The following is a 15,812-nucleotide window of genomic DNA, read 5'->3' on the forward strand; positions in this document are numbered from 1 at the left end:
ACCAATGAGGGGAGATGCTACCCACCTCTAGAGAAAGAACTGATAAATAGGACTAAGCATAGTATAGTTTTAAGTATATAAGTGTATATATATATATATATATGTATATACCTATATATCTATGTCAAATTGTGGTCTTCTCTAGTGTAGGTTGGGCAGGGAGACAAAAGTATAACAAATTTTCTTTTTTTTTTAAAAAAGCTGTGTCTGAACCATTCTATGTCAGACATAGTTTGTGAGCTCCAGTCATTGCTGAGATATTGCTAAGAGAAGTATCTTAGACATATGTAGGGATGAAGACTGTGAGATTACATCTATTGTAGGACTGTTGCTGCTTCTTCCTACTCTCCCCACTAGACTGTTCTATTGTCCTCTGAATTTCTGTGCTTTCCTATACCCTCAGGATTGTCCTTTGCACTGCTGTACTGATCTATGCTTTTGAACATATTTTTGACCTTGGGCAAGTCACTTAACCCCAATTGCCTCATCCTGGGTCATCTCCAGTCATCCTGATGAACATCTGGTCCGTCACTGGATTCAGATGGCTCTGGAGGAGAAGTGAGGCTGGTGACCTGCACAGCTCTCCCTCACTCAAAACAAAGTCAAGTGCAAGTCATGTCATCATTTCTCTGATGGCATGGTCTTTTTTGGCAATGAAGGACAAATACACACAGTTCATGTACTCCTAAAATGCCTCAGAAGAGGCCCACCCAATGAGCTACGCACCTTCTCCATCTCATTTTGGTACTGCTGATGGAGCAGACCAGCTGTCTCTTGCTACATGATAGGCCCACTTCATTTGGGGGGACATACATTTTCTTTCTTTTTTATTTTTATTTTCTTTCTGATTCACATTTCTTTCTCCTCCCCCCTTCCCCTACCCACTGAGAAGGTAAGAAAAACAAAACCCATTACAAATATATATAGACATGCAACAAGTTCCTTCATTAGCCAAGTCTCCCCTTCCATCCTGCCCCACCCCCCAAGAAAGAAAGAAAAAAAAAAAGAGAAGAAAATATACTTCAATTTGTTCTCTGAGTCTTTTTGCTCCACTCTTTATCTAGAGGCATGTAGTGTGTTTTTACTAGGTCATACATCTTCCAGGCCGTTTATTCATTCCTGTCCTAGCCAATATACATTTTCTCCCTATCAGTAGCCCTGAATGCTCACTCCTGTATTTGCATCTGTACTTAACCTGTAGTACCTGCCTCCAAATTCTCCTTATTCTTTGTGAAAAGTTAACTTATTTTTATTTTTCCTTCCTCCTCCTCCTCTTAACTGAACAATTTTAAAAAATAGAACAAAACTTGCATAACAAATTTGCAGAATCCATCAAAGCAAATTTCCACATTGGCCATGACCAAAAATCCATGTCTTATTCTGGACTTTAAGTCCATCACCTCAATGGCAGGAGGTGGGTGGTGTGGTTCATTTTCAGTCCTCTGGACTCATGCTTTATAATTGCATTCATATCCTTATTTTTCTTTGAAATTCAGGTCAAGTCACACCTTTTCCATAACATTGTCTCTAATTGCTCCAGTCCATACTAGGTTTCTCTTCTCTGAGTTCCTGCCTTACTTAGAGTGGGTGCCACATAGCTTATTCCCTTAATTGTTTTATGTCTGTTAGTTTCATCTCCCTCGATAGAACAGGGGCTGTGTCTTACACTACTTTGAATTTCCCAGATTCCAGGTCTTTGAAGACTGGCAGTGTATGCCAGGTAGAGGCAAAGTGCTGGATCTTGGAGTCTGAAGCCCCAGAATCGGATGGGTGCCACCTCACCCAAGGATAGTCCCACCTCACCCAAGGATAGTCCCTTCAGCTTTCTATGTCTCTGCTTCCTCATCTCTGAATTTAACAAAATGAACTCGCAAAGTCCCTTTCCATCCATTTTGATCTTCAGAATGAACAGACATACACACACATATATACACACATATACACATGTATATACATATATACACATATACATGCACACATATGAACATATACACACATATATACACACACATATCTATATGCATACACATACTTGTTGATTGATTTAGTGCCAGCTAAATCACTACAAAGTCATTTATTTCATACAAGCAGAATAACAAGTTACTTTAATACACCAAAATAAACCAAGACTGTGATGCGATGATCTGAGGGGAGGGGTGCCTTTTTGGCTGTTGGGGCTCCCCCTGTGGGAATAAAAGCATCTTCAAAGAGCCTAGTCAGCTAATGTTTTTCTTTGAATGCCCTCCTAATGAGGTATTAGATGGGGGCGGCACCATCCTAGTGGTGGGGCTGCTGACAAAATCCATTAACACTCTCTCCTCTCCCCTCCAGCATTGGACCCAGCTACCGCAGGTTCAGCTCTTGACTTCAGTGCCCCCAGGGGCTTTGTTCAACAGTGGGAATCTGGGCTGGGCTGAATTGAAAAAGGAAATTGGATGCTGGTATTCTTATGCTCACACCCAAGTTACTGAGAGTGCCACCACCTACCGGGCAGAAGAGGGGGTTGGTGAAGTTTCACTCAATCTAATGAGTTACAGCTTGAGAGAGGAAGGGGGTGGAGGGTTGGAGAGAAGAGAGAAAACAAGAAGAAAAATTGAGAGGAGAGGAAAACCCCTAAGCAGGCTTCTCTGTCTCTGTGAGGCTGACAGTATACTTAGTCTCGAAGTGGATGGGGGCAGGGGGCTGATAAACAGGGAAATCAAGATACAGTTTTTAGCTAGGTGCCAGCTATACAATGATAAAAACACTCTCCACCTCCACTTCCAGGGATCAAAGTTAAACCCAGCTTCTTACACTAGCATCTGAAGCTGACTAAATGGAGGATACTTGAATCGAGTTGGGAGACTTTTCCCAAGAGTTCTCCAGTGGAAATGAGGTTTCAGAGAATCAGGGAGAAAAAAAATGGAAAGAGCCTTGGATTTGAAATCAGATCTGTTTAAATCAAGACTATCACTTGCTGCTTAGGAGCATGATTTCATCTCTCTTGGACTCAATTTCCTCATCTGTAAAATGAAGGTATGGGATTAGACCATCTCCAAGGTCCCTTCCAACTCAAACAGTCTATGATTCTATAATCTTATGTAACAGAATAATTATGAGATGGTATATTGGATGGAGGGTCAGCCTTGGATTCTGGAAGGCTGGGATTTAAATCCTGCCTCTAATATAAACTAGCTGTGTGATAATGCTAGCAAGTTTAAGCTTTGCAGTGGACCAGATATTTCTTTTAGTCTTTTTAGGGGTTCTTTATCTGGGATCCGTGGACCTGAGGAGGACAGATGTAAAGAGTCTGTGAACTTGGGTGGAAAAAATACACCTTTATTTCATTATACTTGGTTTTCTTTGTAAATAGAACTAATGAACATTTATTAAGTTCTAACTATGGCCAAGCTGGCAGCTAGGTGGTGCAGTGGATAGAGCACCAGTGCAGGAGTCAGGAGGACCTGAGTTCAAATCTCACCTCAGACACTTGACACTCACTAGCTGTGTGACCTTGGCCAAGTCACTTAACCCCAATTGCCTCATTCTGGATCATCTCCATTCATCCTGACTGGTCACTGGATTCAGAGGGCTCAGGAGGAGAAGTGAGGCTGGTGACCTGCACAGCCCTCCCTCACTCAAAACAAAGTCAAGTGCAAGTCATGTCACTGTTTCTCTGATGGCATGGTCTTCGGCAACGAAGGACAAACATACACTATAGCCGAGCACTGTGGTAAGCACTGAGGATATAGTAGGAAGTAAACAAAACAGTACATACTCTCAAGGAACTTGCATTCTAATAAAGGAAGGCAAAATATAAAAGGAAGGCAAAATATAAAAGGGAACTGGAAAGGGAAGGGAGGAGGCAATAGAATAAGGGTATCCACTTGAGAAGTTGGCAGTTAATGTAGAGGTAGAGCAGGTGGGAGAATGATCCAGAACTGAAGAATGGGAGGTGTGGCTGGGTCTCATAGTGATTTGGAGGTTCTGTGCAATGACTTCTCAATCATATTTGCAATACTGTGTATTTTATTTTATGCATTTAAAATCATTATTCTGTGAAAGGGTCCATAAGATTCACCAAGCTGCCAAAGGGGTTCATGATATAAAAAGTTTAAGAACTGATTTAAGACTAAGCTGCAGTTAAGAATTGGGAATTGAAGGGTTGCCCATCAATTGGGGAATGGTGGAACAAAATATGGTATATGAATGTACATGAATGTAATGGAATACTACTGTGCTACAAGAAATGATGAGCAGGTAGATTTCAGAAAAACCTTGAAAGACTTAAATGAACTGATGCTGAGTGAAGTGAGCAGAACCAGGAGAACATTGTATACAGCAACCAACATTGTGTGATGATTAACTGTGATAGACCTTAGCTCTTCTCAATAATGCAAAGATCTAAGACAATTCCAAAAGATTCATGATGAAAAATGTTATTCACATCCAGAGAAAGAACTATGGTGCCTGAATACAGATTGAATCATACTCTTTTCTCTTTTTTTTTTCTTTCTCACGGTTTTCCCTTTGGTTCTGGTTTTTCTTTCACAACATGACTAACGTGGAAATATGTTTAATATGATTGTACAAGTATGGTTTATATCAGATTGCTTGCCTTCTTGGAGAGGGAGGGAGAAACATATTTGGAACTCAATCTCTTATAAAAGTGAATGTTGAAAACTATCTTTCCATGTAATTGGAAAAATAAAATACTATTAAGTGGGAAAAAAAGACTAAGCTGCAGTTGAATAGCCCATTTGCATTAATGGAGGAAATTTTCTTAATGAGAGTTTTCTACATTAATTAAATCACAGAATGATAGCAAAAATAATAATATTGCTGGTAGAACTTTGTGAAGTAAGTAGAAATCTCTTCAACCTTCTCTCTTTGATTGGAATAAAGGTAGATCTTAGGATAAATATTAAAGTCTAATGACAAGGTGGTATAAATGTATGAACTCCCTTTTTTGTTACCAGCTGTTCCTTACGAGAGCAGGACATGGCTGCCACCAGGAATCACAGAGACCCCAAAGTTTAGGCAAGTTTCAGGGTGGAAATGGAATAGCAAACTCCTTTGTATACTACATTGTTATTGGGCCTGGCTCCATGAAAGAAATCTGTGCATTTAGAGGGATGGACTTGGGGCTAGGGGAAGGAAAAGGGAATAAGCATTTATGTAGCTCCTACTCTGTGCCAGGCAATGCGTTAAACCCTTTACAAATATCATTTTGTTTGATGCTGACAACACCTCTGTGAAGCAGATACTGTTATAATCCCATTTTGTACTTGAGGAAGCTGAAGTAGACAGAAGTTAAGTGACTTTCCCAGGGTCACCCAGCTAGTATGTATCTGAGTTTGAAACCAAACTCAGGTTTTTCTGACTGCAGGCACAGCAGTATTTCTATTCACTGTGCCACTGAGCTGCCTTAGAGTCCTCAAGACCTAGTGGGTTCAAAACTCATATAACTATTCAGATCTTCAGTTTCTTCATTTGTAAAAGATGTGCCTACCGTGTGCCAGGCACAGTATTTAGCATATGGAGAAAGGCAAAAGACAGTACCTACCCTTGAGAAGCCCACAATCTAATGGAATAACTGCTTTGTAAAGTTGTTTATGAGAATCAACCGAGATAAAATACATGTGATTTTTAAAGCCCTGTATAAACATTAGTTATTAGTCATGCAGAGTGCCCTATTTTGTAGTGCTTTGAACAAGTGTAGGTAGATGAGACATTTTTCTCCCATTGTGTAAACCTTTTATGTAAAACAGTTTCTATTTGTGATGACTCATTCTTAGGAAGTCATTGTCAATATTTCTATTGACAAGATTATACATGTATTAACCATGAGGTAGTACAGTAGGACTAGGATAGTGTAGTTTGGCAGTTCACCAAATGTGATCTGGGGACTTCTGGAGGTCCCCGAAACCCTCTCAGGGACTCTGTGAGTTCAAAACTACTTTTATAATAGTATATTTAAATTTCTAACATGTGAATATGTGTATATTTATGTGTGTATTATATATCATTATCAAATGTGTGTATTATATGTTACTATCAAACCTACTTAATTATGCAATAATAATATATGCATACAATTATATATATAATTATATATTATGTACATAGTACATATACACATATTATATATCTACATAATGTATATATATGTATATACACACATACACATAGTATATGTGTATAGTGCATATAAATAGTAGCTGTATGTGTGTATTCCACATGCACAAAAGCTCCTTGGGTTTTCAATAATTTCTAAGAGTATAAGGGGGTCCTGAGACCAAAAGAATTGCTGGTAAAGTGACAAGAACACTAGCTTTAGCATTATAGAGCATGAGTGAGGAGAAAGAACATTTTAGAAATGGGAGACAACCTCCTTCTCCTTCTTTTTCTCTTCTTCCTCCTTCTCCTTCTCTCTCACGTACTGCTACAAGACTTCCTTTGGTGTGACTAGGTGAAGTCATTGTGTAGCAAGAAGGAGGATAACCTAGGCTTACGCATTTTCCCACTTTTTCTCTGTCTTTTTTGCTGACCAGGGAAAGGAGAACTGGAAATTTCCAGGCATACACATAAGTAGAGTAGGTGGTTGCTGGCCCAGGTGCTGTATTTTGTGGAGAGTAGAAATATCCCCTGATTATAAATATCTGTCCTCTCCAGTCTATCATGAATACCTGAAATTAAGATGTTAGTGAGATGTTATTTTTGCTTCATTTCTTGGGTTAAGAGCTGCCCTGTTTAAAAATGAAATGACACTGTAGAGGCGCTCATCAAATCATTAACCTCTTAGTGAGAATTAGTTTATCAAATTGCTTTCCTTTGTGACAGGAAGTAGAGTGAAAATAGTGGGCACCATAGGACATGGGGAGAGGAAGGGACCCCTTTTGCCCTATTCAGGGCATTTTAGGAATTTAGTTGGATAGGTTCTACAACTTCCATTCCAAACATTCACAGAACCATAAATTTGTAAAATGCTAGAACTGGAAGAACATCTGTTCTAACTCTTTCATTTTAGAGGAAAAGAGGTTGAGGATTTAAGAACCGTAGAACGACTTGGCAAAGACATGCTGCTCCTACTGTGCTACATTATGGTAATACAGATATAATCTTGTTAATAGAAACTATTATTTACACAGTGCTTTAAGGTCTATAAAGCGCTTTACACACATTTCATTTCAAAAAGAACAACAAAAACTTGAGACCTAGATAGGAGAGGTGAATTCACTCAGATTTCTTGACTCCCAGTAAACACTTATTTCCCACTATGCCTTGTTGCTACATAGCTATTTAAATGATGGGAAATAGAAGCCAGTGCTTTGGCTGAATAATAATAGCTAACATTTACATAGCACCTATTAAGTGCTCTGTGCTTTACAATGACTATCTCATTTGATCCTCACAACTCTGGAAGGCCCATTTTACAGATAGGGAAGCTGAGGTTAGTGACTTGCCCATAATTACGCAACTGATAAGTATTGGAGGCAGGATCTGAACACGGGTTTTCCTGGCTCCATACCCTGTTCTCTATTCACTGCACTACTTAGCTGCTGCATCACTTAAAGATAATTCACAAAACAAAAATAATGCTTGAATTTGTGGGAATCAGAAGGATTAACACTCCCAACTTCAAGAAAAATGATATGGAGGAGGGGAGATGGTGATTCAGTTTAATTCAATAAGCATTTATTAAATAACTACTATGGGACATTGAGGTGGTGCACTGGAGTCAGGAAGGCTGATCTTCCTGAGTTCAAATTCAGCCTCAGATACTTGCTAGCTGTGTGACCCTGGGCAAGTTGCTTAACCCTGTTTGCCTCAGTTTCCTCATCTGTAAAAATGAGCTGGAGAAGGAGATGGCAAACCTCTCCAGTATCTGTACCAAGGAAAACCCCAAAAAGGGTCATGAAGAGTCAGACGCCAGAATGAACAACAACAAAAAACACAAAGCCACGTGCTACAGGCTGGAATAGACAAAATCAGTAACAATTTTTGCTATTAAGGAGAGTGCATCCCATTGGGGAGCAACTGTATGTATGTACATAGGTCAGTATTAGTAGAATTGAAGAAATGTGGTACCTGGTTGATTGGCTATGAAAAGTGAGTTAAAAGGAAAGGCTGAAGATCAGCCAAAAGGCATCTATTAAGTATGTTCCCCATCCCTAGGCTAAGTATTGTGCAGGATGCTAGGGACCAAAAAAACAGGGATGAAAAGGGATGATGCTAGAGTTGCAAACCTGTGTGACCAGAACCCTTGACAGAAATAGGAAAATTAGGAAGGGGGGTGGGTAGAGGGAAAGATGTGTGACGAGTTACTCAGGCTGACTACCTGGTGTGAACAAGGACATTTTTGTGGATACTAGTTTGACAGCATTCCCTTTCAATAAAGATTGCCTCTCAGAGAATGCATGGGACTTTGGACATTCATGAGCCAGAACAACTTGATACCTCAAATCGAGGAGGTCATTTTCCCCATAAAATCATAGAGTACTAGAATCTTAGAGTTGGAAGGAATCTCAGGCCATTCCAATGCATTAATTAAACTTTTTTCTTTTATTGCTTTAGAAGGTGTACATCTCCCAGTGTAGATGCTGCTGGAAAATATAATGGGGAAGAAACATGCAGCTGAAATTAGAGACGGACAGATCCAGCATGGTGCGATGGTAAGAATGCTGGGTCTAGCATCAGAGGAATTGAGTTCAAATGTTATTTTGTCTAAGTCAGTTAATATGTCTTGGCTTCAGTTTCCTCACCTGTAAAATGAGCAGGTTGGATGAAGGTTTCTTACATTCAGAGATGGGCTGCCACCAGCTTGAACAGGCTCCAGAGAGCCAATTGTTAAATTTCAGTGTAAGTATTTACACCTAAGAAATGGTCAGGTCCTATAAATCAGGATTTGATTTATTGTTTTGTTGATTGTCTAGACTTAAAAAGAGATGTAGAAAATATTGATAATGAAGAGTAAACTAAAAAAATGTGGCTTGTCTTTTCAGGGAGATGGTTGTTAAATGTTTGCTAGAGTATCCTTGCTTCCATCTCAAAATATATGGTCCCATAAGCCCTTGTGTACCACTGAACATCCTAATCAACTTCTAAGTCATCACATTTGAATCATCACATTGGAATTCCTTAACTGGGGTATCCAGTCTCAAACTGCTTGTTCTTTACGGATTTCCATTTAAAGGGTGAGCCCCACTTACTTTGAACAACAACTCAAGCCCATGGGAATGAGGATGATTTTCAAGAAATCCCAGAGCCATTATATACTGTCCTCTAGTCTCACACTCCAGAGCCTTCTGTGGGATGTAGTGGGTCTCACTGCAGTGTGGCCTATTTATGAGACTGCCAGGGAACTGTTCTCAGCAGGAGAGGAAAGAGATAATGACATTGCTTCAGAGGGTTAATCAGAGCATGCTGAAGGCTTTGCTTATGATTGCCAACTTCCCTTGACCTCTCCTTTGGAGGCACCCTAGCTTAGTGGGAAGAAGGATGAGTGGGGAGTCATTGGTGACAGGTTTTTTTCTCTTTACTTCCTAAAGAGATTGACATAATTATATACATTTCAGACTATCCTAGCAAGTTTTCCTCTAAGGATTCACAAACTCAAAGCACAGGAATACACATAAAGCCAGGGAAAGGTTTTTAATCTTGTTGTGATACAAAGGGATTTTTTTTCTTTTGGCATAAGTACAGTTGTAAGAGACAGGGTGCTTATTGTTTGGTATGTCTGTATTTCATGCATGGCCAGGGACGAGTGGATAAAGTGCTTAAACCTAGTTGGGAGAGGAGGAGGGGAGAGTAGCAGGAAAGGAAGGTAGGAACTAAGGAAAAAGAAGCAATTAAATAATAACACTCTTGGAAAAAACAATTCCTCCTAGTAGTTCAAAGTCCAGACGGAAAGCATCTAAATCATGCTACCTTTTCCTTCTCCTCCCCCAACTACTGAGTTCTTTTGTTGACCTGTCCTGCTAACTAATTCAGCTTGGTGGTGTAGCAGAAAGAATGCTGAATCTGTCAGAAGTTCTGAGTTCAAGTACTTCATTTTAAGCTCTCTGAATCTGTTTCCTCTACTGTAAAATGAGAGAATTGGATTAGGTAATTCAAAAATTTACAATAAATAAATAAATTTAGAAAGTTATTATAACTGACAATAATAAAAGCTAAATAAAAGCTTTAAAATTCTCAAAGCACTTCACATATATTATCTCATCTGATCATCACAACAACTGTTACAGATGGAAAGACCCCATAGAGGTTAAGTGACTTGCCTAGGGTCATAGAGCTAGGAAGTGTCTAAGGCAGAATTTGAACTTAAGTGTTTGTTAATCAAAGTCTAGTGCTCTACCCAGTGAATTACCTAGGTGCCCAATGAAAATTTCTACAGAGGCAAATAAAAACAAAGATCAAGGAGGCTTTTATAGTAAGATAATGAATTCAGTAATAAGACCTTTCACTATTTCAAAATGGTAGACTGTCTGATAACGTCTAATTTGGGATAAGGTTCAATCTTTCTATCAGATTATATGAAATTAACCAATATTTATTGAATGCTCCCATGAAAAAATTAACTATGCTTTGTACTTCCAATATATATACATTTTCTTTCTATGACTGGAGGGGATCTTTTTGAGATTGTTACCAACAATAGAAACTGAATGACATTCTTATCCAATGAAGACCATCATCAGTGTTACCTTCCTGGTATTCTCTGATTTTCAAGTGGAGGAATTTATCACTTCATAGATTTGCCGGTGGCTCTATCCACTGCTCTCCAGGTACTTGTCCAGATATTTCATGATTGACAGATGAAAGTGCTTGAGGGCAAGACCAATTTTCAGGCTATCTTTCTAGCATAATTCCTTCCTTTAAGGTTCCTTTTGTAGCTTAGGTACTTAACTTTAACTCTTTCAAGTCATCTAGTTTTAACTCTTTGTGAGACTATTTTCATAGGGTATAATTTCTTTACTTTTCTTTGTGTTTTCCCCCTTTTGACTCAGCAGAGAATAATAAGAGTTAGAAGAGCCTTAAAACACAGAAAATGCTAACTAAACATTTTGAGTATAGCAGCCCCTCTTCACTATCACTACTTGTTATGGCAGAAATCCCTTTAAGTTCCTTTATTTTGGTACAATGATGTAAAGGACATTCATTTAAGCAAAAAAAGAGGATAGGCTAGTCATTAGAAAAGAGTAAGGGATAAGCAACGGACAATCAACCATGTCTTCCAATGGACGTCAGGAGAGCTCCAAGTAGTCCTAACACTAATGGTGGATTTCCCTATGGTGAATTTGTGGAAGGACATGGACAACAGTCACTTAGGAAAAGTAGGTGTAGATAGTCTGCAATCTCCACAGTTTAAGGCAAACCTCATATTGATGAGATCACAGAATCACTGGAATATTTGCACATTTGGATAGAGCACAGAGGCAAAATCATCACATTTGGAATCAGGAGACTCGGGGATGAGTCCCAGATCCACCACTATCTGTGTGACCTCAGGTAAGCTATTTAAATGTTGTAGGATTTAGTCTTCTCATCTGTAAAATAGTTTGAACTCAATGATCTTCAAGTACTTTTTAGCTCTAAAAGTCTATAATTGGTTTGTTTGGTTATTTGTTTATTTTGCTGTGAAGAAAAGGGATCTTTTTTATTCCCTCTTTGTACTCTGGAGCTTAATGATAAGTTATATTCAAGGAAACTGGCCCATCTATTATAGCTTAGCTTAGGGGGTTTCTTCACTCTGCTCTAAGCTATTATAAAATGTTGTTACTCCCTGCTAAAAAGGATTCTGAATCCTATTCCTGAGGTGGTTACACTTTAGGATTGGGTGACCTGCTTCTTCCTTGGAATTTCCTTGGGGGTCCTGCAGGACAAAACCAGCACCCTCATAACAGCTCAGTCATTTTTCTCTCTTGCTCAGCACCATTAATGTAGAATACTATTTCTGTAACCAGTGTGGAGGGGAGAGAAAGAGCGTGGGGAATAAGATGTGGTGGCATGAGGATTTATATTGGTACAATTTGTATTAAAGGCATGTGCTTGGGGATAGAAAGAGAGGATTTGAGGAAAGAAGGCAGCCCGAGAGGGTGGGCTGTAGGAGAAAGAGAAAGCTCAGACTTTATTCATGACAAAGTAGAGGGCTACTGAAACAGAATCTACAGATAATGGTATTTTTAGCCTGTGACATAAAATGTTGCTGCAAAAGCCTTAAGTGTATAAATGCTTTCTTAATTTCTTATTCCCTTTGGTCTCAGGAAGGGGGAGAAAACTTCATCTTAACATACATCACAGTTTTGCAACCAGTCTTTGCAAAGCCGTAAGGTTTAAAGTGCAACATTCTTGAGAAAACATATCAAATGCCTGTCTGCATTTATTGTGATATTGGTGCTAAACAGATAGTACTGCGGATGCATTGAAGGTCAAATGAAGGTAGAGAAACTGCAAAACAGCATGACTCTGCACCCAACTGCAAGCTAATTGGGAAGGAAATGGTTTCAAACTGACAGACTGTGGCCTGATAACCAAAATCTTATAAGGACAAAAGGTTGGTGCCATTGCAAGGGTGATAGCCTGATTATTTAAATTGTAAGAAGGAAAGGAATGAAAACCCCTCATGGGATGGGAAGTTCTATTAGTAGATATTACCAGCCTTGCTGTCTTCTCTTCCTGTGCCACAAACCCTGAACATGTGCAGTGTGTCCTCAGGCACTCATTGGTTAATTTACTTATTCAAAGAAAGGCAAGAACAATGAACGAGAACAGTAACAACAATGACGGAAAACCTTCAAACAAATTACACACAGGGTACCAGCCGCATTGAAGATGCTGTGCACAGTCTGGTTGTATGGGTGTGTGTGTGTGTGTGTGTGTGTGTGTGTGTGTGTGTGTGTGTGTGTGACTGTGCACTTGGTCTAAATTTGTTTACACATTAAAAACTACTGAGGGATTTTCTTAGTTATACAAATACTTTTCTGAGCATTCAATGGTGAATTCTCCCAAATATAATGAAGTAATATCAATTACTCAGTCCATACATAATAATTTATTGAGCGCCTATTATGTACCATGTTACTATTTGGTGGTGGCTGTCCTTCATTCTCGAAGAAGGTCAAAATGACATCACTGTGATAAAATCAAGTTTCAATCGACTATGGCTGATCAGATCCATACAAGCTCAAAATGCTCTACCACAGATTGGGCATGGATAGTTCATGTGAACATTTGGGGTGGATACTCTAAATCTGTGCATCTGCATTTCCTTTGAACTGTTTCAATTCTGCTTTGCTCAGAGAGCACGGCACCTTCTCTGATGTGGGCATGCCATGCTGAGCGGTCCTGTGCCAGTGTCTCCCATGTTGCACAATCAATTCCAAAGTTCTTAGGAGAGACCTTGAGAGTGTCCTTGTATTGCTTCTTCTGACCACCATATGATTGCTTGCCCCATGTGAGTTCTTCATAAAATAGTCTTTTTGGCAAGGTTGCATTTTGCATTCGAACAACATGGGCAGCCCATTGGAGCTGCACTCTCTGAAGCATAGTTTGAATGCTTGGCAGTTTAGTTTGAGGAAGGACCTCAGTGTCTGGTACCTTATCCTTCTAGGTGATCCTCAGAATTTTCCTAAGACAGTTCAAATGAAAGCAATTCAGTTTCCTGGCATGGCACTGGTAGACTATCCATATTTCACAGGCATACAATAATGAGATCAGCACAATGGCTCTGTATACCTTCAGGTTGGTAGTCAGTCTAATACCTCTTCTCTCCCAAACTTTCCTTTGGAGCCTCCCAAACACTGAGCTAATTCTGGCAATGCATGTGTTACCCTCATTATCAACTTGTACATCCCTGGCAAGTACATTAACAAGGTAAGTGAACTTATCCACAGCATTCAAAACTGTTCCATTTGCTGTAACTGATGTCAGAAGCCGTGCTACTACTATGTAGTAAGATGTGCTTTATTTTGGAGATAACAGGTGTAAAGAATGAAATAGTCCCTAGTCACTATGGGCTTACATTCTAATGGGAGAGATAATGAATTCATATGAAACATGTATACAGCATAAATACAAAGTTAAATGTATGTATAGACACAAAATACAAACACATATACACTCTACACATACAGAGTAGTTAAATACAATGTAGTTTGGGAGGGAGGAATCCTGGACTTTCTGTGACAAGATAGTTTTCAAATCGTGAATCCCCATAAACAACTGAAAATTCCAACACTTCAGATTATAATTGAATGAATGAAATCAGTAAAAATTTACTAAAAAAATATTAACCAAGTCACCAAAGCCTGAGAGCTATGAAAGATGGAGCATCACAGGCTAGGAAAAGATGGAGATTATTTTATGAAAATGTACATATTATATGCTATTATTCCTATATTTATGGAAGGACATGAACAAGAATAACCCAGGATAAGTGGACATGGATGGATGATGAATTTATGGAAGGACATGGATATAGAAGCAGCTGTTGTTACAGAGGAGAGTGCTGGACCTGGAGTCATGAAGACCTGAGTTCAATGCTGACCTTAATCAGTCCCTAGCTGTCTGCTTCTGAGTAAATCACTTACTTTGTTTGCCTAATTTTCCTCAACTGTAAAATGGGGATAATAATAACATCTATCCTTAGGATTGTTTGGAAGATCAAATGAGATAATATTTGTAAAAGGTGCTTGGCACAGTGCCTGGCACATAGTAGGTGCTTCATAAATTCTTATTCCTATTTTCTTCCCCATCCCACCCCACCTCCATTTTTGCTATCTACAAATACGGATGCTGTATGCATATGTGAGGTATGCACCTAGTAGTGCTGATAATTGAGATGTTTCTAGAGCACAACATGATGCTATATGCCCTGAGAAACAACATCCTGTCATGGGAAGAGCCCTGGTTGTAGAGTCAGATATCTTGGGTTTGTAGACTGACTTTTCATTTGTTTTTGTATAAAATGGGACAAGCGACTTTAACATCCTGTATCCATGTTGCTTCATCTGTAAAAAAGAGAAGATTGTATTAGATGGTTCCTAGGGTCCTCCTTGAATTTCAAATTCTAAGAAAATTAACTATAAAATTATCCCTCCTCCCTTTTTAAGGAAAAGTTGCTTATCAGACTATATGTCCCAATTTTTAGTGTAGGAAATATGGTCACTCTAATTACATAAGGCATTTGTATTCATGTTAAATTGAAATACAATCACTCTTCCTTTGAGAAGAACTGGACTACTCAGGGCAAAGCCCATCTTAGGCCAGTCCAGTTGATTCAGGTTTGGGAATGGAGCAAAGTAAGACTTTTGGACGATCTAATGTCCCACAATGAAGTTTATTTGGCAATAGCATGGAAAAGATGTTAAGCAAGGATGCAACAATGATTTATCCAGGAGCAGCTTTTCTGCCTCCACTCTTGCCCCAGTGCAGGGGGAGGGAACCTAGCCTGGAGAGCACATATGGCCTTTGAGTACAGCCTTTTGAATGAGTCCAAGTTTTACAAGTTTGCAAGTTTACAAGACTGAACTTGAGGACCTAGAGGGCCACATGTGACCCGAAGGCTGCAGGTTCCCCACTCCTGCTTAGTCAAGTGGTGTATGTGTCAGGCCTGTGTGTAAGCTCATTTCCCTGCTTTATTTTGGCATATCAGAAACCAAGAAAACACAACAGCTTAAGCCCTAGTCCTCTGGATTAAGTATTGAAGATGATTTTATTATCTTAATTTTAAAATTCTGATCTTAAACAGAAAATAGTATGTGTATTTTCATACACACTGTAAAACATAAAAAAGATGATCCATATGAAACCATGAATTTCCATTTTACATT

The sequence above is a fragment of the Notamacropus eugenii genome, chromosome 4, assembly GCF_028372415.1.
Source record: "Notamacropus eugenii isolate mMacEug1 chromosome 4, mMacEug1.pri_v2, whole genome shotgun sequence".
Lineage (NCBI taxonomy): Eukaryota > Metazoa > Chordata > Mammalia > Diprotodontia > Macropodidae > Notamacropus > Notamacropus eugenii.